Source organism: Mobula birostris, chromosome 17, assembly GCF_030028105.1.
Source record: "Mobula birostris isolate sMobBir1 chromosome 17, sMobBir1.hap1, whole genome shotgun sequence".
In the NCBI taxonomy this organism is placed as follows: Eukaryota; Metazoa; Chordata; class Chondrichthyes; order Myliobatiformes; family Myliobatidae; genus Mobula; species Mobula birostris.
In genome coordinates this window covers 58,951,379-58,974,653 of record NC_092386.1, presented here as the reverse complement: position 1 = coordinate 58,974,653, position 23,275 = coordinate 58,951,379, and positions in this window count along the sequence as shown.

Sequence of the window (23,275 nt, the reverse complement as noted above, 5' to 3'; positions counted from 1 at the left end):
CTTTTGCCAATCACCTGTCCAGATCTTGGCTCCATCCCTCCCCCTCCTGTCTTCTCCTATCATTTTGGAGCTCCCCCTCCCCCTCCCACGTTCAAATTTCTTACTAGCTCTTCTTTCAGTTAGTCCTGACGAAGGGTCTCGGCCTGAAACGTCGACTGTACCTCTTCCTAGAAATGTTGCCTGGCCTGCTGCGTTCACCAGCAACTTTGATGTGTGTGGCTTGAATTTCCAGCTCTGCAGAATTCCTGTTGTTTGCGTCCAGATAGTTAATGGCTGGATTCAAATTTCAGTTAACTAGAGACAAACCAGCGCTTTTATTCAGCAGCTGAAACTCTAATAAGATAAAAAAGAAAGAGAGAGACATGATGAGTGAAAAAGAAACATTTGTAAGCAATTCTGATGGAAGTTTATGGCTTGAAATTTTAACTCTGTCTCTCCACAGGTGTTGACTGACCTACGTTTTTTGATTTTATTTTAGATTTCTAGCATCGACAGTACTTTGTTTTTAGATTATTATAGAGTCATACTGCACAAAAAAAAGGCGCTTTGGTCCAACTGAACCTTTCCAACAATTATCTTTCACCTATGGTTGAAACCAGCAAGCAGGTTCTTCATGTAGAAGTAGTTGGTCTTAAGATAGCTTTGGGTCCATGCTGCAACATTAGAATTCCCTGATTTGTTTGAAAGGTGAAATTAATATAGTCAAGTCAAGCAGCTGGGTTTATCCCTGGCTCTTGTAGGAGTATCAGTTCTGGTTATATTCTAGGTTTTAGATTGAGGTATTCTTTGCTTCATATGAATGATTCTTCAATGGAAACACTAGCATAATTGATAACTTTAGGGAAGTCAACACATTTGAATTTCTCATTTACTGAAACAAAAGCATTGTAGTTTGAAAGCAGAAGTATATACAGATACTTTTCCATGCCAGAGCCCAAAAAAATTGAATTGACTAATAAATTATGGTAAGAGCAAATAACCAGGAACATAATAAAGGAACTTCAGAGGAAGTGATTGGCACGGTTATAACAGTATAATTTAAGAAGCACTTGGATACATATATGAACCAGAGGGGCATGTACTGACATGGCTCACATGCAGGAAATTGAGACAAGCTAGGTTGGATTTGTTGGGTCAAAAAGTCTGTATCTGTATTCTATTACTGTCATAGTGGGGGTGCTGGGAGCAGACCCAGATGCAAGACACAGACACGGAAGCACTAGGAACAGGACCAGGCATGACAAGGAAGCAAGGGAAGTGGGGAAGAAAGGACGCTGGACATGACACAGGCCCTGGACGAGAGAAGAATACGGGGCCTGGGCTAGGACTTGACTAGGATAGCGGAACCAGGACATGGAACTTGGAACTAGGAGCCTGGGCTAGGACTCAGAGGCAGAGACTGGACAAGGACCCAAAACCTGGATCTTGACCCGGGCTCAGACCCCGGATCTAGGCAAAGACATGATGAGACTTGGGTATGGACTCTGAGCCAGAGATTGGGCAAGGACCCAGAACCTGGGGCTTGACTTGGGCTCGGACTCCAGAACTAGGCGAGGACAAGATGTGGCTACAGGATGAGGAGAGGCAACAGGACTGGATGAGGGAATCCCAGTACAAGGCTGGGCAAGGTACTCCTGGGCTGAGCGAGACACATGGATAAGACGAGAACACAAAACTATGGCTTGGACAAGACTTGGACTGGACGAGACCCAGAAGCCAAGCCTTGGTCGAGGGAGAGCCAGGAACGCAGAGCCTTGAGCCTCGTTAATCTTGGGAGACAGGAATGCAGGACACAGAGCCTTGATCTTGAGAGACAGGAACATAGAACACAGAGCCAGGACCCCTCCTTGGAAACAGGACATAGGGTCAGGGCTAATACACAGAACACAGAGCCGGGACCCTTCTTGAGTACAGGTCATAGAGCTGGGACTCATTACACAGAATGCAGAATACAACAAGGCAGTTCCCAACACAAGGCAGCAGCAGACAGCCAGACCTACCTAGCAAAGGCGTGGAAACAGAGACAGTTCAAAACAACAATAGACAGTTCTTTACCTTGCTCTGGCAATTGAACTTGACAGAAGGGAAGGGAAGGGAATCAGCTGCCTCAGCAGAAACTGGGGAAAACTGGAAAACCTGGAATAAGGGACCTGGACTGGACCGTGAACCAGAATACAGATTTCATGGACCAGACCATGACAATTATACTATGACTCTAAGATCATGAGGCATAATTTTCAGTTATATTAATAAGAGATGGTATATAATTGTCTTCTATGAAATAGTAAAAATGTTATGTATTTTCCATTAGCTGGGTCAGCAGGGTAAATATGAGCATTAATGCAACAATAATATGGGGGTGGCAACTAGTGCTTGTAGTGTACCTTCGCTAGGGCTTATAACAAAGCACAATAAACTCAGAGTGGGTCTATTAAAAGCATGTTTATTACTTGCAAAGGGAAATCCACCTCCACTCCTCACAATGGATTGTAGGCGGATTCCACTTTACAGCTACAAGATTCATTCCTATATAATTTTTTTGCTGTTACCTGTTCTGGCTGACAGAGCTGCTCCACCCATCTGCTGTAGTTATTTTTTTCTTTTTCCTTTTATGGTCATGCAATGTACCAATCTCCCCTTGGTTACCTCCTCTCAGTTATACAATGATCAGAACATTACATACTTCCTGCCATGTATACATTTAGTATCCAGCAAACCACTCTGGGATTATATGGATTCCATTTTGTTACATTTTAACATTTACAAATACATAAAATATCTCAAAGCTTCAAATATATTTCCACAAGCTGTTGCTTTACCATGACAGAGGCTAGGGTTCAATCCTGACCTCCGATGTTCTTGGTGAGGAACTTACATATTCACCTGTGATCATGTGCATTTTCTCCCTTCCTCTGACTTTCTCCCAAAGATATGTAGGTTAGTAAGTTAATTGACTGCTGTAAGTGGTCCCTAGTATGTAAGTGAGTTGTAGAATGTTGGGTGGGTTGGTGGAAATGCCAGAACAATAATATGGGATTAATGTTGGTGTTTGGTAATAAGTTGATGGTCAGATTCAATCCAATGGGCTGAATGGTCATTTTTTTTTCTCTTATAATTGCCTCTATCCATCTTCTCTTCCAAATCCAAAAACATTTATTTGTCAGTCATGACTTGACATAGCTTAGTTGTTGCTTCCCGAAGTCTCTTAGTGCCACCCCAGTGGTTGTTGTTCGGAACCCAGAGCACAAGTAGTGATTCCAAGATATTCTCTTAGCAATGCTGAAGCCCACCCAAGTCTTCCATTGTCAGCCCTGATTAAATTAAAGGTGTAAACTTGATGTAGCTGTGCTAAAAAATATTACAAACAAATTAGGGGAACTCAGCATATCAGAAGTATCTGTGGAGGCAAATGAATATTCGATATTACAGGTAGGCATTTTGCAATCTTGACTGACAGTGTGAAGAGGGGATAACCAGTATAAGAGGTGGGTTCAGAGGTTGGCAAGCTAAAGGTGCTCCTGATGCGGTCTCCTCACGTTGTTGAGACCCATTGTAAATTGGTGAACATTTTGTCGAGGACCTTCGCTCCATCCGCCATAAGCAGAACTTCTGGTGGCCAAGTATTTTAATTCCAATTCTCATTCGCGTACCAACATGTCGGTCCATGGCCTCCTTTTGTGCAAAAATGAGGCCACCCTCAGGGTTGGGGAGCAACATCTTCTACTCCATCTGGGTAGCCTCTAACCTAATGGCATGAATATCGATTTCTCCTTCCAGTAAAATAATTTGCTTCTCCACTTCCTTGATTCTCCACTCTGACCTTTTACTTCTTCTCTCCTGCCTATTACTTCCCCTTGCGTCCCTTCCCCCTTCCCTTTCTTCTATGGTCCACTCTCCTCTCCAATCACAATCCTTTTTCTGCAGCCTTTGACCTTTTCCACTCACCAAGCTTCACTTATCACCTTCCAGCTAGCCTCTTTTTCCTCCCCCCAACTTTTTACTCTGGCACCTTCTCCCTTACTTCTTTGTCCTGAAGGAGGGTCTCAGCCTGAAACATTGACCATTTATTAATTTCCATAGATGCTGCCTGACCTGCTGGGTTCCTCTAGCATTTGTGTATGTGTTGCTTTAGATTTCCAGCATCTGCAGACTTGATTTTATTATAGGCGTCTCTGGAAAGAGAGTGGTTGATGGATAGACAGAGCCAAGTAGGGATAGGGAAGTAGAGATAAGACCGGAGGTTGCCAATGCCTTTATCTGTCTATCTCCCCTTTTCACTTTCAGTCTTCTCTTGATCCAAAACACTGTCCATCACATTAAATTGGATGCTGACTGACCTACTGAATTCATCAACAGCTTGTTTTTTGATCCAGAACCCAGAACCTGCAGTCTCTTGTGTCTCTATCGATCTAACTGGGCCTCATACTGTGGAAGGTGAAAGAGTGGTCAGGATATCCAGCTCATTGAAAAAGCTTAGCAAGATATGTGTACTTACTGAGTTCTCAACCTCTAAAATAATCAATTGCATTATGTATGGACAGACATATATGAGGCTTGTGGAGCTCGAACAATGTGAATAAATTTATTCAAGCATTCTTTACAGATTAACTCTGGCAACTTCTACAAAACACTGTTGCAACCCTGAAACTGATTAATCATTAAACACCATTCTTACACAAGCGACTGCCTTAATGTAGGGAGAATAAAATCATTGTTTGCAGCCAATGTGACAAATCTATTCTTTTCAAAATTAATTCCAGCAACTATTTAAACGAAAAGCCTATTTCTACTCTGCAAAAGGGTTTATGGCAAGAATATATGATTCAAAAGCACCTTTAAATCTTTTAGCACAAAAAAAATGAATTTTGACATGGCAAATCAAGTAAGATTTGATGCCTTTGGGATTGAAGTTTACTTTTGTAATCCATTGAGATTTTAAGGGAGAAAAATACAATGTCTAATATTCAGGAGAACCTGACACCAAATAAGACTATATCATGCCTCAGAAAATTTACAGCATTTCCTAAGGTGAAGAAATTGTAAAAAAAACATGTGTCACCCTAAGTTTCCACTTAACTGTTTACATCTTGACTGGACCAACATACCAAATACTTGGAATGCCTTATAGCTGTTTCAGAAGTGAACTTCTGACAATGCTCTAGAAGTTTAAATCTACCAATGACTATTTGAGACCAAGAGCATTGTTCTAATTTGAATCTGGCAAGCTATGCTAAAAATTCAAGTTCATAACATAAACTAGATGCACATTCATTGCCCATAACACATAGTTATCTAGGGATGAGTGAAAATGAATTTTATAATTCCCACCATTTCTGCTCCTACTAGATAAGCAACCACACAGTTGAGACAAACAAAAAATGCACATTTGGCAGCTTCTGATGTGCTTTTGTCTACAAAGTTTTGAAGAATCCCTTGGCATATACTTGGTCGTCAAGAACCATTGAAAGGGGAAAGATGAAATTGGCTTTCTAAGATGCAGCTCTGAGTATCCTTTGAATATAATGTTCGAATGCAGATTGTTATGAGTGTCATTCTGCCTCGTTCTGAAAGCACATTCACTAAATCAGGAAAGTGTACTACTAAAAATTGATCATAGAGAAGTGTGTTCATAGTGTTGTATGGTTTACAGAAACTAACCACTTACACAAATCCTCCACAAAACTCATTATTTCTCCTTAATTCTCTCCAGATTGTTCCACTTATCTTTATGCCAGGGTCAATTTACAGTGGTTAAATAACCTATCAAATCTTAGCTCTTTGGAATATGCAAAGAAATCAAAGCACTTGAGAAAACACGTATGGTTACAGGGAGTGCATGTAAACTCCACACAGACAGCATTTGAGGTCACAATTGAATCTGGTCACTGGAGCAATGAGGCAACTAAGCTGTCTAATAGCAGCCAGAAGAAAATACGCAAGGAAAGACTGATACGTGTCTTGAAGAAGTGTCAAACTTGGCGTCAATCTACTCCCATGGGTTGGAGAAGTTAGGTAGTTTGAAGTCTTTCACTCTTCCATTTACTGAAAAGCTCAAGGTATTCTTTGCTATAATAGTGGTTGCTGTTCCTTTTCACACCTTGTGGCACATCAGATGGCATTTTTGCTTTTTCCGTAGCATTTGTCAGTTTTTTCCCCGAGGCTGAGTTTGACGCTCAACCCAGTACATATGGAAAGCGTGCAAAGAGTCGACCGGATTTGAACTCAGGACCATTTATCTTGAAATCCGGCGCTGATGCCACTACACCACCAGTTGCTGATTGGTATAACAGTGAAGTACAGTTATTCCACTAAAGAACAACGTTCTGAACATCCAACCTAATGCCTTTTATAATTTTGAATTGCTGGTCAGGTTTACCCTTAGCCTCTTCCACTACAAGAAAAAGATAAACCCATCCGGAGTGACCCACACCTTAGTCCATATGAAGACTCTCAACCTGAAATGCAGTCTGTCTATTTCCTTCCATAGATGCTGCCTGATCTGCTGAAGTCAAATTGCTTATGTTTATGACCTGAATGAAGGGGTGGACTATACTATAGCTAAATTTACTGCTATTGGAAAGCCAGTAGGAAATTGAGCTGTATGGACACAAAGACTCTACAAAGGGAGATGGTGCATTAAGTAAGCAGGCAAGAAGTTCTGGGAGTAATGTGGAAAAGTATGATGCTATCCACTGTGGAAGAAAGAATGTAAAAGTAAATTATTAGTTAAGTTGAAGATGACTAGAAATTGTTGCGGTGCAGAAGGATCTGGGTTTCATTGTGCATGAAACAGAAAGTGCTGCCATGCGTGAGCAGCAAATAATTAAGAAGGCTTATGGATGTGATCTCATTGATTTTCAACAACTGTGAAAATGGAGTCACTGAACATATTCAAGGTTTGAATTTATAGACATTTAAACTTTGAAGAAGTCAGGGGGTATGGGGAGCAAGGGAAAAGTGGTATTGGGGTCAAGATAAGGTCAGACTTGACCTTACTGAACGGTGGAATAAGTTTGAAGGACTGGTTGGCAGACACCTCAACCTGTTTATTAAATTATTTTGAAAAGAATCATTGATTCTTTTACTGTATATAGAATGAACAAGAAAAATCCAGGGGATCAGACTGAGTGAATGAGTGTGCCGACAAATCAAATGGAGTTTATCCTTGGTCATGACATCAAACGTAGAACTATAAATACATCCAATAGAACAGAATTTTGTTCCTTAATTGCGCCAAAACATCATCACAATTCATTAGATTTAAATTTAAAATGGAAACACTATTTTTTTCTCTAGCAATTAATAATTTTTCCACATTTCTACTTACTTAGCCATCATTCATATACATTAAGATAACATTCTTGAATATGTTATGTTAATTCAAGAACTATAATTGAAGAAGCTCTTAAATTTTTAAGTCAACACTGTTAGTTATTGCTGATCTCTGTAAAAGTAATACAATTTAGCTTTGACAATAATCCCAGCAGTATTCTAAGGAAATCATAAGGAGTTTCTTTGTGAGGAACCCTTTCATGTTGCGAGGGATTTTTACGTCCTAAGGAACAGGAGTATGTTATGTTTTGTAACTATAAAACATTAAGGTAATTCAGACGAAGACATGGCAGTCTAAAAAGGGCTAATTCTGAGTTTACTTTAAGCAAGGTACACACCTATCACATAGTAACAGAGTATGCAATAAGTGTATTCTTATATATAACACATAATTAATTATTTAACCAAACAGGAATACTTAATCAAACAATATATGTAGAAGATGACTCAAGTATCATTGAAATATTAAATACACAACAGACTGGGATAGCTGAACAGAAGCAGGGTCAGTCCTATGTTGGCAGAATTGTTGGGGGTGATGTATTAGCATGGATAGAGGATTGGTTAACTAATAGAAAGCAGAGAGTTGGGATACATGGGTGGTACTCTGGTTGGCAATCAGTGGTGAGCGGTGTGCCACAGGGGTCGGAGCAGGGCCTGCAACTGTTCATGATATCTATTGACAATCTGAAAGAGGGGGCAGAGTGTAGTGTGTCAAAGTGAGTGGAAATGCAATAGTGCAGAGGATGTGGAGAGTCTGCAGAGAGAGCTAAATGGGGTAAGTGAGTGGGCAGGGGTCAGGCAGATGGAGTACAATGTTGTTAAATGCGAGGTCATCCACTTTGGAAGGAAAAATGAAAGAGCAGATTATTATTTAAATGGTAAAAAAAAATGGCAGCATGCTGTGTGCGGAGGGATTTGGGAGTGCTTGTGCATGAATCACAAAATTTTGGTTTGCAGGTGCAGCAGGCTATCAAGAAGGCAAGTGGAACATTGGCCTTCATTGCGAGAAGGATTGAATTTAAGAGTAGGGAGGTTATGCCGCAACTGTACAGGGTACTGGTGAGGCGCTCCTGGGGTACTGCATGCAGTTCTGCTCTCCTTACTTGAGGAAAGATATACTGGCTTTGGAGGTGGTGCAAAGGAAGTTCACCAGGTTGATTTCAGAGATTAGGGGGTTAGACTGAGGAGAGATTGAGTCACCTGGGGCTGTACTCGCTGGAATTCAGAAGAACGAGAGGAGATCTTATAGAAACATAAAGTTATGAAAGAGATAGATAAGATAGAGGCAGGAAAGTTGTTTCCACTGGTAGGTGAGACTAGAACTAGGGGACATAGCCTCAAGATTTGGGGGAGCAGATTTAGGATGGAGATGAGGAGGAACTGCTTTTCTCAGAGAGTGGTGAAGCTGTAGAATTCTCTGCCCAATGAAGCAGTGGAGGCTACCTCAGTAAGTATATTTATGACAAGGTTGGATAGATTTCTGCATAGTAGGGGAGTTAGGGGTTGTGGGGAGAAGGCAGGTAAATGGAGATGAGTCCATGGCCAGGTCAGCCTTGATCTTATTGAATGGTGGAGCAGGCTCAATGGGCCAAATGGCCTACTCCTGCTCCTATTTCTTATGATATGTCATTAATTAATAAGGCTGTCACAGGTTATGGGGAGAAGACACAAGAATAGGTTGAGGTGGAAAATGAATCAGCCATGATCAAGTGGTGAGGAAGACCTGATTGCCTAACTCTACTCTGAGTCTTATGGAAATACCTTTTTCACTACCCTATGTACTTGTGGAGAGAAGTTCAGCAAACTCTGCAGAATCGCATTGACTGTACGTGTCCAGCATTGACTTGATGGTGCAAAATACATCATGCCAATTGCTGTTCCTCGCCGCATTCCCTGACTAGTCAGATATGTTTGTAATTCATTTTGATCTGCTTCACTATCAATGGGACCCCTAATTTATAGTAAGAGAAAAGGAAAATGGAGAAAATTTGGAAATTGAGGTTCAATGAGAATTGGGGACGAGTTCAGGATTTCCTGTGGGTTAACGTGCAAGTGAGATGAAAGAAGGCAAACGTAATGTTTACATTTATTTCAAGGGGATCCAAGCCAGAATGTATTGTGGCTTTGTTTGGAACTGGTCAGACTGCATTTAGATTATTGTGAGCAGTATTACTATGTAAGGAAAGATGTGATAGACCTGGAAAGTGACCAGAGATTTCAAGAATGAAAAGGTTTATATTTCAGCATTTGATATCTCTGCTTCTGTACTCAAAGTAATCACATGAATGGGGGAGGGTCTCATTGAAACCTGCTTGTTATTTGTATAGCACAACATGCTCGGCACAACATTGTGGGCCAAAGGGCCTGTAATGTGCTGTAGATTTTTTTTTTGTAATTTATTTTTTATTGAATTTCATCATTAAACAAACATTTCCATAAAATGTATTTCAGATATTGTACATATATAGGCGGGAGGAGAAGATGGCGACACGCCTGCGTGTGCGCAGCCCTCTAGTGAAAAATGATATCGTATCTGTGAAATAGGGGCCGTGGACAATTCTGATTTGATGGAGAATGGACGTGAAAGCACAAAGAAACATCTGGAGAAATTTCTGAAACGCCCGTTTGCTGCTGTCGCTACTGTATGGTCGGGAATCTTTTGGAGGATAGGCCTCAAAATCCCCGGCTTTGCCTGCTTTTGGCGACCTAGAAGGAGGTCGAATCGTTCGGACAGAGATGACGCTCAATATTCGGTGTCGGAGAGCTGATCAGAACTCGAAGTTTTCGGATGACTCAGAGTCGGATTGTGATCGGCATGGCAGGGAGAGTTTTTTTTCTTCCTTCTTCCCTCTGCATGAGACGTGGGACATTTGAGAAACTTTGAACTTTACTGTGCTCATGGACTTCTTCATCAAGTTATGGTATTATTACACTGTTTGTAACTATATGTTATAATTATGTGGTTTTGTCAGTTTTTTCAGTCTTGGTTTGTCCTGTGTTTTGTGATATCACTCCGGAGGAAATAATGTATCATTTCTTAATGCATGCATTACTAAATGACAATAAGAGAGGACTACGTGTCTTCATAATCATATATCATATAATCATATTTGTCACAACTCTCCACATAATATTTATCTGAGGTATACACTTAAAGAAAGGAGAAGAAAGAAAGAACAATTGAAAGAAGAAAACTATGTACAGAGTAGGGAGTGATTTTTTTTACGACATTCGTTGACATATGAGAATAAAATCAGGTCTATGAGGTGTTATGTAGTTAAACCATTTTTTCCAGCATGTATAAAATTGTTCCAACTTATGATTAACAGATGCTGTTATCATCTCCATTTTGTAAATATCCATTGTAACTTCCATCCATACATTTAAAGTTGGGCTCTCCTGTGATAACCATTTCCTGGTAAGGGTCTTTTTACCAGCCACCAGCAGTACATTCATTAAATATTCATCTCTTTTTGACCATTCTTGAGGTATATACCCAAAATATATGGTCTTAATCTCTAAGGGTATTTCACATTTAAAGATGTCTTGTAGGGCATTATGTATCCCACTCCAATAGTCTTTGATAATGGGGCATTCCCAGAAAATATGGTAATGGTTTACATTTTGATTTCCACAATTTCTCGAGAAAGCAGGGGAGTTACTGTTATAATGGGATTTCCGAGAGGGTGTAATAAAATATCTTATCAAGTTTTTCCACCCAAACTCCCTCCATTTCTGTGAACTGGTACACTTCCATTGATACCTCCATATTATTCTCCAGTCTTCCTCAGATATTATTATCCTTCCTTCCTTCTCCCATTTTGTTTTAATGTATGAAGTTGAATGTGTTTTAAAATTTGACAAACCCTTATAAACACTTGAAATTATTCTACTACCGTTGTCTGAATTATATGCTTTTCTAAATAGCTCTATCAGACATGTACTTGCCTTGGTTACATTTTTAACCATCCTATGAACATGCTGTCGCATCTGTAAATACTGGTGAAAGTCTTGTTTTTCTAATAAGTGTTTCTCTTTGAGCATTTCAAAACTGAACTGTGTTCCTTCTTTCATTATATTGCAAATAGCTGTTATTCCTTTAGCTGTCCAGTCCTTAAATCTAACATCCAGTTTATTCGGTGTAATATCCAAGTCATATGCACACCATTTAAGAACTGCAATGTCTCTCTCTAGTTTATATTCTTTTTTAATAGTTTTCCATATTTTAAGAGTCCATTTCACCCACGGGTTGTCAATATTATTTATGTAACTTTGTAGGTTGTTATCAGCCAAAATTGCCTGTATGGGGATGGAAAGTATCCTCTCCTCAGTGTTTTTCCACTGAGTGCCATGTGATGGGTTGCACCAGCATATCACAGCTCTCAACTGTGCTGCAAAATAATAATCTCTAAGAAAAGGTAGGCCCCATCCCCCCTTTTCCTTGGCTAATTGCAAAGTTTTGAGATGAACCCGAGGCCTTTTACCTTGCCATATATATATATTGTTTCATTCGTTGAATTGATTTTGGTTAATCTCGATTGGTAGGGTCTGAAAGAGTTATAATAGTCTGGGCAGTATATTCATTTTAATAGATTCAATCCTTGAACTGAGACCAAGAAAAGGAATTAGTTTCCATCTTGTTATATCTTCCTTAATTTTTTAATATATAGGCTGATAATTGCATTCTGATAATTCTGCCAAATCTTTTGGCATAATGATGTCCGAATATTTGATGAACTCTGTTTGTCATGCCCAAGGATATCTCCTTTCAATTTCTCTTGGTTGGCTATAGTTATGTGAAAGTAGTTGGGTTTTATCTGTGTTGATCTTGTATCCTGATAATTAGCCATATTGTTCAAAGGATTGCATCAATTTAGTTAAAGAGCATGTTGGTTGCCCTAGATAGATCAAAATGTCATCCACGTAACAGGCCAATTTATGCTCTGTCCCTTTAATAGTAATTCCCCTGATATCTTCATTTTGTCTAATATATTGAGCTAATGGTTCCAGATATAATGCGAAGAGTAGCGGTGACCATGCACAACCCTGTCTCGTGCCCCTTTCTAGGGTAAAACTATTTGATAAATATCCATTGATTTTAATCCTGGCAGTAGGGTTGACATATAGTTTTAATAATTGTGTCATGTAGACCAAATCTATGTAAAACTCTGTAAAGAAAATTCCAACTAAACGAATCAAATGCCTTTTCAGCGTCCACGCTTATCACTATTGCTTCAATTTCATTTTTTAAAATATGATCCATAATGTGAAGTGTCCTTTGTATATTGTCTTGTGTTTGGTGTTGTTGTATAAAACCCGTCTGATCATTATGTATCAGTGTGGGTAGAAACTCTTCTAATCGTTTGGCCATGATGGAAGTGAATATTCTAAAATCCACACTTAGAACAGACATTGGTCTAAATGACTCACATTCCATTTTATCCTTGCCTTCTTTCGGTATAGCTGAGATTATCACCTCCTTCCAGCTGGGTGGTATTTGCACCTTTCTTAGGGTCCAGTTCAGTGTGGGGAGTAAAACAGGAATTAACTCACTTCTAAACTCTTTATACCACTCTGCCGTATATCCATCTGATCCTGGCGACTTGCTTAAATTAATCCTACTAATTGCAGTTTTTAGTTCAGCTTCAGTTATGTCAGCAGTCATCGTTCTATTTTGTTCTTTGCTTAAAGTGGGTAATTCTAAAGAATTCAGGAAGGTGTCAATTTGGGTTATGCTTCCCTCTGGAACTTTAGAATATAGAGTTTTGTAAAACATTTCAAAAGCCTCTTGATTTTCACTTAGCTTATTTTTTTTTATCACTTTTGTTCTTGGATCCCTTATTCTAAGAATTGTATTTTCTGCTATCTTTTTTTTCAGTTTCCACGCCAGTATTTTCATAGATTTAGATCCTCTTTCATAGTGTCTCTGTTTCAGAAACATTAATTTTTTTCTAATTTCTTGTGTAGCCAAACTATTAATTTCATTCTTAATTTTTAAAATTTCCTCTAGTGTATCCTGTGCCAAACTCAATTTGCATTTTTTCTAGTTCCTTCAGCTTATTTTGTAATTCCTCTAATGTTCTATACCTTTTTTTCTTATATGATATCGCTATAATTTTCCCTCTTAAGACCTCCTTCAGAGTATCCCATAGAATGAGAAATGAAACCTCTCCATTATCATTGAATTCTAAGTAAATACCAATTTCTTTTTTAACTTGTTCCTTAAAATAAGGGTCATTGAGTGGACCTGAATTTAGTTTCCAAATAGTATTCTTTGGTTGTAGGTCAAAATCAACAGATAAGTATATAGGTGCATGGTCACTTACATCTATTGTCCCAATTCCACAGGTGATTATTTTGCCTCTATCTTTTCCAAATGTTATGAAATAGTCTATTCTTGTATATATGGAATGGGGGAGGGGCAGAATAATGAGTGTAATCACTGCTGTCGGGGAGAAGGTCCCTCCATATATCAATTAGACCAACATCCTCAAAAAAGAGTGTTAACTTTCTTATGTAAGGACTCTGTTTCATAAGTTTTTCTATTGGAAGAGTCTAACTTTGGTTGTAATTGTAAATTTAATTCTCCCCCACTTATCAAGAGACCTTCTGTTTCCGTTACCATAATATTAGTAATTTTCTGGAAGAAACTAATATCACTTCCTGGGGATGCGTATATATTCAATAATGTAACTGGATTTCCATCTATATTCCCCCTTACCAGAATATATCTGCCCTCCTTATCTCCTATTTCGAATACTTTTTCAAAATTGAGATGAGAATAGCAACTCCTCTTCTATGTCCTGATTTATATGAGGAGAAAAACAGATTAGTGAAGCCCATTCTCTTTAATTTTGCATGCTCATTATCACAAGTGAGTTTCCTGTAAATATATTAAAAAGGATGTTCTTTTTTCATTTTTGATAGAATTTTAATGCACTTGACTGGATTCAACAGCCCATTGACATTAAAAGAAATGAATTTTACTTTGTCCTTAGCTATGTGTAATTATCTGTTAGTATATCATTGAAATTTGCAGAACATAACTTAATCGATCTACTCCCTGAACAAATAAGAGCCAAGAAACATGAATAATTAAAAAAAGGTAACAAAGGTGTGATTCCAAGGCTGGGGTCTCTAGATGACCCTGGTTGAACTAGAAGAAAAGTCTAACTGTGGGGGATAGACCCTCCTACCTGTGAGTTGAGGGGCCCCGTTGCAGTACCTATAAAAGTAAGTAAAAAAAACTATGTCCATTACACAGAAATGATTTCCCTGTGTATTCCTCTCATGTATATATTCTCATTTAGGTGGGGAAAAAGGAATGAATAAATGAATTTTTAAAAATTGAGTAATATAAAATCCACATTATAACATGTATTTCTTGAGGTAGGTATATCACTGTCTATTTTTGCTTCCATTTAGCTTATCAGCACTTTTAAAGTTAGTCAAACCTTATGGCTCTTCTGGAGGAGGTGAGGGCTGCCCTCGGAGAACTGACAGTCTCTTCCGAATATCCTTCTCTTGTCCTGCTCCCGTCCCCTGCTTTCCAGGTTCTCTTACTATTTCCCAAGCAGCTTGGGACAACAGCTCAGCCAGACTTTCCCTTGGTTTGACCACACTAAAGAACAGTCCTCTGTTGTTCATGTCTGTGGTCGCCTCCTCCACCATCTGGTACAGTTGCATCCCTTCTTGGTAAAATACCCTCAGTTTAGCAGGGTACGGGGTTTGGAATTTAATCTTTTCTTGCTTTAATATTCGTTTCGCTTAGGAATATCCCTTCCATTTCTGTAGGACCGCCCGGGGGGGTAATCATGATTGAAGCATATTAACTTCCTGTTCCAACAATCCCTCTTCTTACCCCAGGCCCTTCGTAGAATCTCCACCTTCTCTTGAATCGAAGGAAATTAAGTACTATTGAACGCGGTTTACTTTGTCTGTCTCTGGGAGACCGCGGGGCGAGCGAAAAACGTGTCCTCTCAATGTTAATCTCCACAGTCTGGGGAATCTCCAGTGCTTCTTGCAGCAGCTTGTCTACAAAATCCATCATCGACAATCTCTCCGCTCCTTTGGGAACATTATAAATCCTGATATTTTTCCATCGCGATCTTCCCTCCTGGTCAAGCAATTTACTTTCCTGTTGATTTAATATTTTTATCGTCTTACTTAATATCTGTTCCACGTTTTGCACAGGATCTTCCACCTTCTCTATTTGAGTCTCAGCCACCGCTATTTTCTGATTGACGTTGGCGAGCTCTGACTTTATATTATTGAGTTATATCTTTTTGGACTTCCTTTATCTCTTCCAGAATCCTTACCACATTTGCTGCTTTGTCTGCACAAGAACCATCGTCAGCTTCACCGTCATGCGCACGTGTAGGAGAGCCGCGCGCTGTACCTCTTCCATAGGTTCCGCAGTGGGGCTTTTTTATCTCCATTCTTTCTCCCCATTCTTGCCCCCCTTATCAATTCAGATATTTTCGAAAAATCTTATACTTGATGGATTAACGGGGCAAAATATGCGTTTTTCCGAAGGAACTGTTGATTTAAGCTGCCATTCTGAATGATGACGTCACCAGAACCTCCGTGCTGTAGATTTCTAGTTCTATGTTCTATGTAATTGTCATAGAGAAGTTAAACAAACTGGGCTTATAATTGATTTAGTTTAGAACAAGAGTTCATTTCATTGAAACGTAAAATTCTTATGGGTCAACACACTCAGAATACTAGAGGAACTCAGTGGGTCTTGCAGCACCAATGGAAGATAACTAACAGTTGATGTTTCGGGCCGGAGCCCTTCATCAGGATGAATTCTACCTGACATGCTAATTTCTGCCAGCATTTTGTGCATTATGCTCCATTCTTCCGAAATCTGCTGGGTCCTGTCTCAAAATTCTCATAGGTTTGCCACAGTAGGTAGATGGGTAGATAATGTGTTCCTTCACTGGTGTGACATGAATCAGTGGTCACAGTCACAAAATAAAGGGTTAACGATTGAGGACAGAGATGAAAAGATTTTTCTCAACCTAGAAGACAGCGAATCTTTCTAATTTTCTATTCGAGGCAACTGTACAGATTTAGTGGCTGAGAATTAATCAATAGACTTTGAGATCTTAAGGAAGTTGAGGAAATGGGGCTGGTGCAAGGAGGTGCCACTAACATAAAACTATAATATAATTAAATGGTATCTAAACATTAGGGACTTGAGGCCTGCTTTATTTTCTTCTGTTGATATATCTTCAAAATATGCAGAAATGACAACTTGTTCACTTGTGTATCCCAGACTTAACAAGTACTGTCAAATGGTTAGACACTGTTTCAGAGACATTCACGATCATTAACGTCATTAAAGAGATTTTAAAAATAACATTTTGGAAAGACTTAAAGGAGCAATTTTAAATTGACAGTATTCCCATAAGCCTTTTTCACAGTATATTCCCCACCATTTATCTGAGAAGCTTGCAGCCACTCCTTCAGTTCAAATTCAGAAGATATTACCCCATTTACTACTTTGGTCTAGTGGAGAGTTCTCTGTCAAGATCTTAATGGAAGTGCAGGGTGCATAATTAGACTTCACTCTTGATATTGTAGTTACTGAAGAATCCAACATCACTGTCTCATCTCTTCAGCAAATCAGAGACATGTGAGAAAATTTCTTCACTTAGATGCTGGCATATCATTATTGGACTAGGAACCAATCGGGCTATGCGTAGACCAGAAAAACCATCAATTGAGCTGAATGTGAAGGAGCCTACATGGCAGGAAATCCAGGACATCATCTGGGAAGGTAAGCAACAGCTGCCCCAGGCCCAAGCGGCATACCTTATAAGGTGTATAAGAAATGCCCAAGACTTCTTCGGAGGCTGTGGAAGGTCATGAGAGAGATCTGGGCCAAAGGTACTATTCCATCAAATTGAAAATTGTAGAGTTGGCAGGACCTCCAGAAGGGGATTCCAACAGGGTGCACCATCTCCCCCACCCTATTTATTATGGGAATGAACCTCCTAATATCAGCAGCAGATGATGTAACCCGCGGCCCGACGCTGGAATCAGGCGTTGTTCAGCCGGCTCTATGAGGGTTCATGGACGACCTCACTATAACAACTGTGTCACATGTCCAGGCAAGATGGGTATTGGAAACCCTGGACAATGTAGCCACTTGGGCGAGGATGTCCTTCAAGGCCAAGAAGTCCAGGTGTATGGTGATCAGAAAAGGCAAAGTTACTAGCAAGTTTAGCCTTCAAGTGCAGGGTGAGGTCATCCCTTCCATCAAAGGTAAGCTTGGGGAAGTGGTTTAATGTGTCACTGACAGATGGGGCCAATGTCACCAATGCTGTGAAGCAGACAGATGAATGGCTGAAGAAGATCAACAAATCCCGACTTCCCAGTAAATTCAAGACCCGGCTGTACCAATAAGGCCTTCTGCCCAGGCTTCTCTGGCTCTTCACACTTCATGAGTTCTCTATGACTGCCGTAGAGGTCAACGAAAAGAAAACCAACAAGCACCTGTGGAGATGGTTGGTAGTTCCCCCAAGCTTCTCTTCAGTGGGCCTCTATATTAGATCTGGGCAGCTGCAGCTTCCCCTGTCATCTGTTGTGGAGGAATTCAAGGTGGCAAAATGCAGAGCCTTATTAAGCTTGAGAGATTCCAAGTCTTGGTAAAGCAAGCAGGCGTTACAACCAGATCTGGGCGCAAATGGGCAGCCAACACAGCTGTGGAGGATGCAGTGTGTTCTCCGAAGCTGCGAGATATCATCGGCAACCCCTGCATTGGGGGGCAAGGCCTCGGCTCAGTTCACTTCCAGCAGTGGGGAAACGCAAGCATAAGGAACAGGCGAGACATGGTACAGGCAGAAGTACGGATCCGTGAAGAAGAGAAGTGGATGTCAAAGGCAGTGGAACAAGGATCCCAGGGTGCCTGGACAAAATTGGATCTGCCCAAGTGCAAGATCTCATGGGCAGAGTTGTGGAGACTGGAGCCCTTCCGTTTTTCCTTCCTCTTGCGATCCGTGTTTGACACCCTTCCTTCGCCATTACATCTGTACACATGGGGAATGAGGGAGAACCTAAACTGCAAGCTCTGTGGTCAAAAGGGGACACTGGCTCATATACTGTCCAGGTGTAAAACAGCTCTAACTCAAGGACGGTATAGGTGGCGCCATGATAAGGTGCTTCTGGCTCTTGCTGACACACTAGAGTGAGAGAGATGCAAGAAGAGGACGGCTGGCACAGATTTGAGGAAGGCCATCACCTTCATCAAAGAGGGAGATAGGCCTTTCATAACCAAACAACCAAAGACCAATCTGCGGCTAACCGCCAGGTCCTTGGAAATGAGCGTCGATGTGGGAAGGAGGCTGCAGTTCCTGGATGCAGTGCACACAACCCTATGCCTGGACATTGTACTGTGGTCAACTGAAGATAGGAAAATAATTCTGGTTGAGCTGACTGTGCTGTGGGAGGAGGGATGGGAAGAGGCCCACGAGAGAAAGGCCTTGAAGTACCCTGGAGAATGCACCCTAACAGGTGTATGTAACAAGCAAGAGAGTTCTCTGTCAAGATTTTAATGGAAGTGCAGGATGCATGATTAGACTTCACTCTTGACATTGTAGTTACTGAAGAATCCAGCATCACTCTGTCATCTCTTCAGCAAATCAGAGGCATGTGAGGAAATTTCTTCACTCAGATGCTGGCATATCATTACAATTCTCTACTTAAGAGAGCTGTGGAGACTCAGTTACTGAGTGCATTCTACAGAGAGATGTGGATTTGTTGATACTAAAGTAATCAAGGGATGTGGGATATCGCAGAAAAATGGCACAGAGGTAAAGGTTAGATGTGGTCTTACTGGATGGCAGAACAGCCATGAAGGCTGAATAGTCTACTCCTGTTCCTTTTTCTTAAATTCTTCTGGATTTCTGTATTCATAGTGTTGATGCAATTCAGCAAAGAAACAGGTGGTTCACCCAACTGGTCCCTACCTAACAAGGTGTTCATCTAAGCTGGTCCCACAAGCCCATGTTTGGCCCATATCCCTCTAAACCCTTCCTTTTCATCTACCTGTCCAAACATCTTTTTAATAATGTTAATGTACCTGCATCAATCACTTCCGCTGGCAGCTCATTCTATATACGGACATATGCTGGATAAAAATGTTGCTCCTCAGATTCCTATTAAATCTCTTCACTCTCACCTTGGGATGGTGGGATGGAGAAACCTCTCTACCAAAGGAGGTGTAAAGCTCTCCTTCCCCCCACTAGCCTGCAGGTCACTCTTGGGGAAGGTGTAGCATCTGGTTAGCCCCCCAGTCAGGGTCATGTGAAGCCATGGGAGCAGGTGGTGGATGGTCACATGAGCAGATGGGGCGTATCAGAATTCCTGGTTATGATGCCAGGCAGACAGTCTCAGAAGAGTATTGATAATGGCTGAGATCACCTGTCTTGTAAAGATACTGCCCTGAAGCAGGCAATAGTATACCACGTCTGTAGAAAAATTTCCCATGGTCAAGGCCATGATCACCCGTGTCATATGACACAATACATATTGATGGTGATGATGATTCTCATTTTAATCCTATGTACTCTAGTTCATAGTCCTGGGGAAAAAAAGATTGTGTGTATTCACCCTAATTAAACTCTTCTTGAATTTATACACTTCTATGAGATTACCCTCATTTTCCACAGATTCAATGACCAATGAGTGCTGGCAACACTTCATAACACATATATGTGCCAGGAAATCCAGAAAGGCATAAATGTATGACTTTAGGCCTTATGCTTTAAAAATACATTCAGTGGCCAGTTTAATAGTTCACCTATACACCAGCTTGTTAATGCAAATATCTAATCAGCCAATCACGTGGCAGCAACTCAATGCATGAAAGCATGCTGTCATGGCCAAGAGGTTCAGTTGTTGTTCAGACCAAACATCAAAATCAGGAAGAAATATGATCAAAGTGGCTTTAACTGTCAAATGATTGTTGGTGCCAGATGGGGTGGTTTGAGTATCTCAGAAAGTGCAGATCTCCTGGGATTTTCATGCACAGCAGTTTCTAGAGCTTACAGAGAATGGTGCAAAAAAAAAACCAAAAATCATCTGGTGAGCAGCAGTTCTGTGGGCAAAAACATCTTGTTATTAAGAGGTCAGAAGAGAATGGCCAGACTGGTTCAATCTGACAGAATGGTGATAATAGCTCAAATAACCACACACTACAACAGTGGTGTGCAGAAGAGCATCTCTGAATGCACAACATGTCAAATCTTGATGTGGATGAGTGACAGCAGCAGATGGCAATGAGAATAACTTAATAAAGTGGCCAATGAGTATATTTTCAAAGAAACAAGAAAGGCAAAACAAGTTTCAGGGCCCTTTTTAATTGTAATTAAAAGATCAATGAAATTGCTTTATTCCATCTGACAGCTGAAAAAGTGATCAGCAATTTGAGAGTGCCTGGTCAAATTAATTGGAGAATGCACAAGTTGAGAGTTAAGTGTCTGATTACTTCTGGGACCAACGTGTGATAGGTGGAAGGTTTTAAGGGATGAATTTGAAATCTTATGTGTTTTGATATAAAATAAACTGCCAGATGTAATTGCTTAAACAAAACTAGTTTAAGAATAAACAAAGAAAGAAATAGTCATGTTAATGTGCAGAAGCCAAAATTCCTCAGGTTCGTTGGATTGAAGGGGCGGGTGGGGGGGGGAACGTCGACTCAGACCATGATATTGGATTGAAGGGATCACTGAAATAGTGATTACAATAGAGATAACTAAGCTTAAGAAAAGACAATAACATAAAATCAAGCATATTCAATGGAGTGAAGAAAGTAACTAAATCCAAAAAACTGGGATAGCAAATATTGTTTTGCTGTTCCTTTCTGTGTCTTGTGGCTCATTGGGCAATAATTTTGCCATTTCTTTCACATTTTTATCCATCTTTTATGAGGTTGAGTTGTTAGTTCAATGCTTGGTCGCAAATGTGATCTTTTAAAAATCCATATTTATATTGTGGATGATCAAAATAAGTTTAATGTGTACCTTGGATGAAGAAGGTTAACAAAATTGCAACAAGTGAAGTGGACAGTAAGGTAAGCAAATGCCAATGAAACAGATTAAATGTTTGGGATAAAACAACATGTTCAGTCCATTGAACTATCAGGATCACTAATTAATGTGATTAGACAATAGAGATAAACAAAACTAACCCATTGGACAGGATTGATTAACTAACTCAATCAGAACCACAAATAGTAAAAATCAGTGCAGGCGAGCCGATTCAAAGAGGAACGTAGTCAGCAAAGTCATGTTAAGCCAATTGAGTAGTAAAGCTAAAACTTATAATGGAGGAGACAATGAACCAAAGAGAACAGATTTGGCAGTATTGGGGACCTTCTCCAACATCAGGTCCACCACTGAACGATATCACGTCAATAAAATAAAAGGTTTTATGCATCTCACAATAAACTGAACCTTAAAGCTTTACAATATGATCACCACGGAACTATTTCATTCATACTAGGAGCCCAATACCAATTTCGGTAAAGAAGTAAAAGGTCTCTGTCCTGATGTTGGGAGATTCTGACTGGGCTGCTTTAAAAATGACTGCCGAAGTCCACCGACGGTGCTTTAACTAATAATGAATGTTGTCTGCAGCTTTGAGCTGCATACTGACTCAACCTGGAATTGGGCAGACTATGTTTAATTATTCCTTATACCTTGTTGGAAAACATCACTCTGGGGTGTGCAGGTTTTGTCATCATGATGAAACAGTTGAACACATTATTTTACAATGTGAAGCATAAAAGGTTGAAAGAAAGCAAATGTAGGCTGCATTACTATCTTTGGGGGTTGATAGCATTCGTTTAAAACTTTTACTAAGTTATGGAAGTGACTTTAATATTGTCTTTTATTATTTACAATCTATAGGGCTTTTGGGGATAATTTAGTTTTCATCTGATAAAGAACTGGTAAGGGTTTTTATTTCTCAACTCTCTACACCACATTCCAGTCCAGTCGGTGGCAGGAATATTGGACTGCCAATCGCCATTAGAAGTCAGAAGAAGAAGATGACACTTTGAGCAGCTGAGGGACTTATTCAATGGATGCATCATTTGTGACACCACAGGCAGCTCAGCATTAGTTTACTGGTGGTTCACTTAGAAATCTCACACAAGAGGTAAAGCATGTCCATCTCGAAAAAACTACTCCCACAGAGTCTTGATGTAATCACATCCTACACAATCTCTTTGATATTCAGTGGATTTGCAGGCTGCTCTCTCCACAGAGGTCAATTTCACATTGACTTCCAATTTCCTCAGCACAGAATCCATTGCATATCTCTGTTACTTCTCTCAAAATGCTGCTAAACGTTGGATCAGGCATGCCACCCACAAATGTATTCACAGAACGGTGATTTTATCTAGCTGGCTATCAGTGTGGACATAAAGGCATCCTGGAAACGATTTGCCGGCTTTCCTGGCTTCCCATTTGTGCAGGACACTACTGATGGTATTCATGTGACCATTAAAGTTTCACTAGCAATCCAGATGTTTTCAAGAACTAGGAAGTGTTTCAGTCCCATAATATGCCAACAGTTGTGCTTTGCTAGAAGAATTTGCAGGTATCATATGCAACTCCCTCCAACAGAGGGAATCAACACTGCAGACTACATTTAGTGGTTGGCACTTCTCAAGGCAGGCAATTTAGGAAGACAAGAACTATTTTTTACATCTTTGTCTCCTTATATCTGCACATTCTCCAAATGATAGCAACACTATATTCTGAATTCTGTTTTATTTTCATCCTTTTGCACTTTCTTAACGTACATCCAAACTTCAAAAGTAAATTTATTACTAAAGAATGGATATGTTCACCGTGAAATTTATATTCTTGTAGGCATTTACAGTAGAACAAAAAAGCACATGATCGAATTAATGAAAGACTGC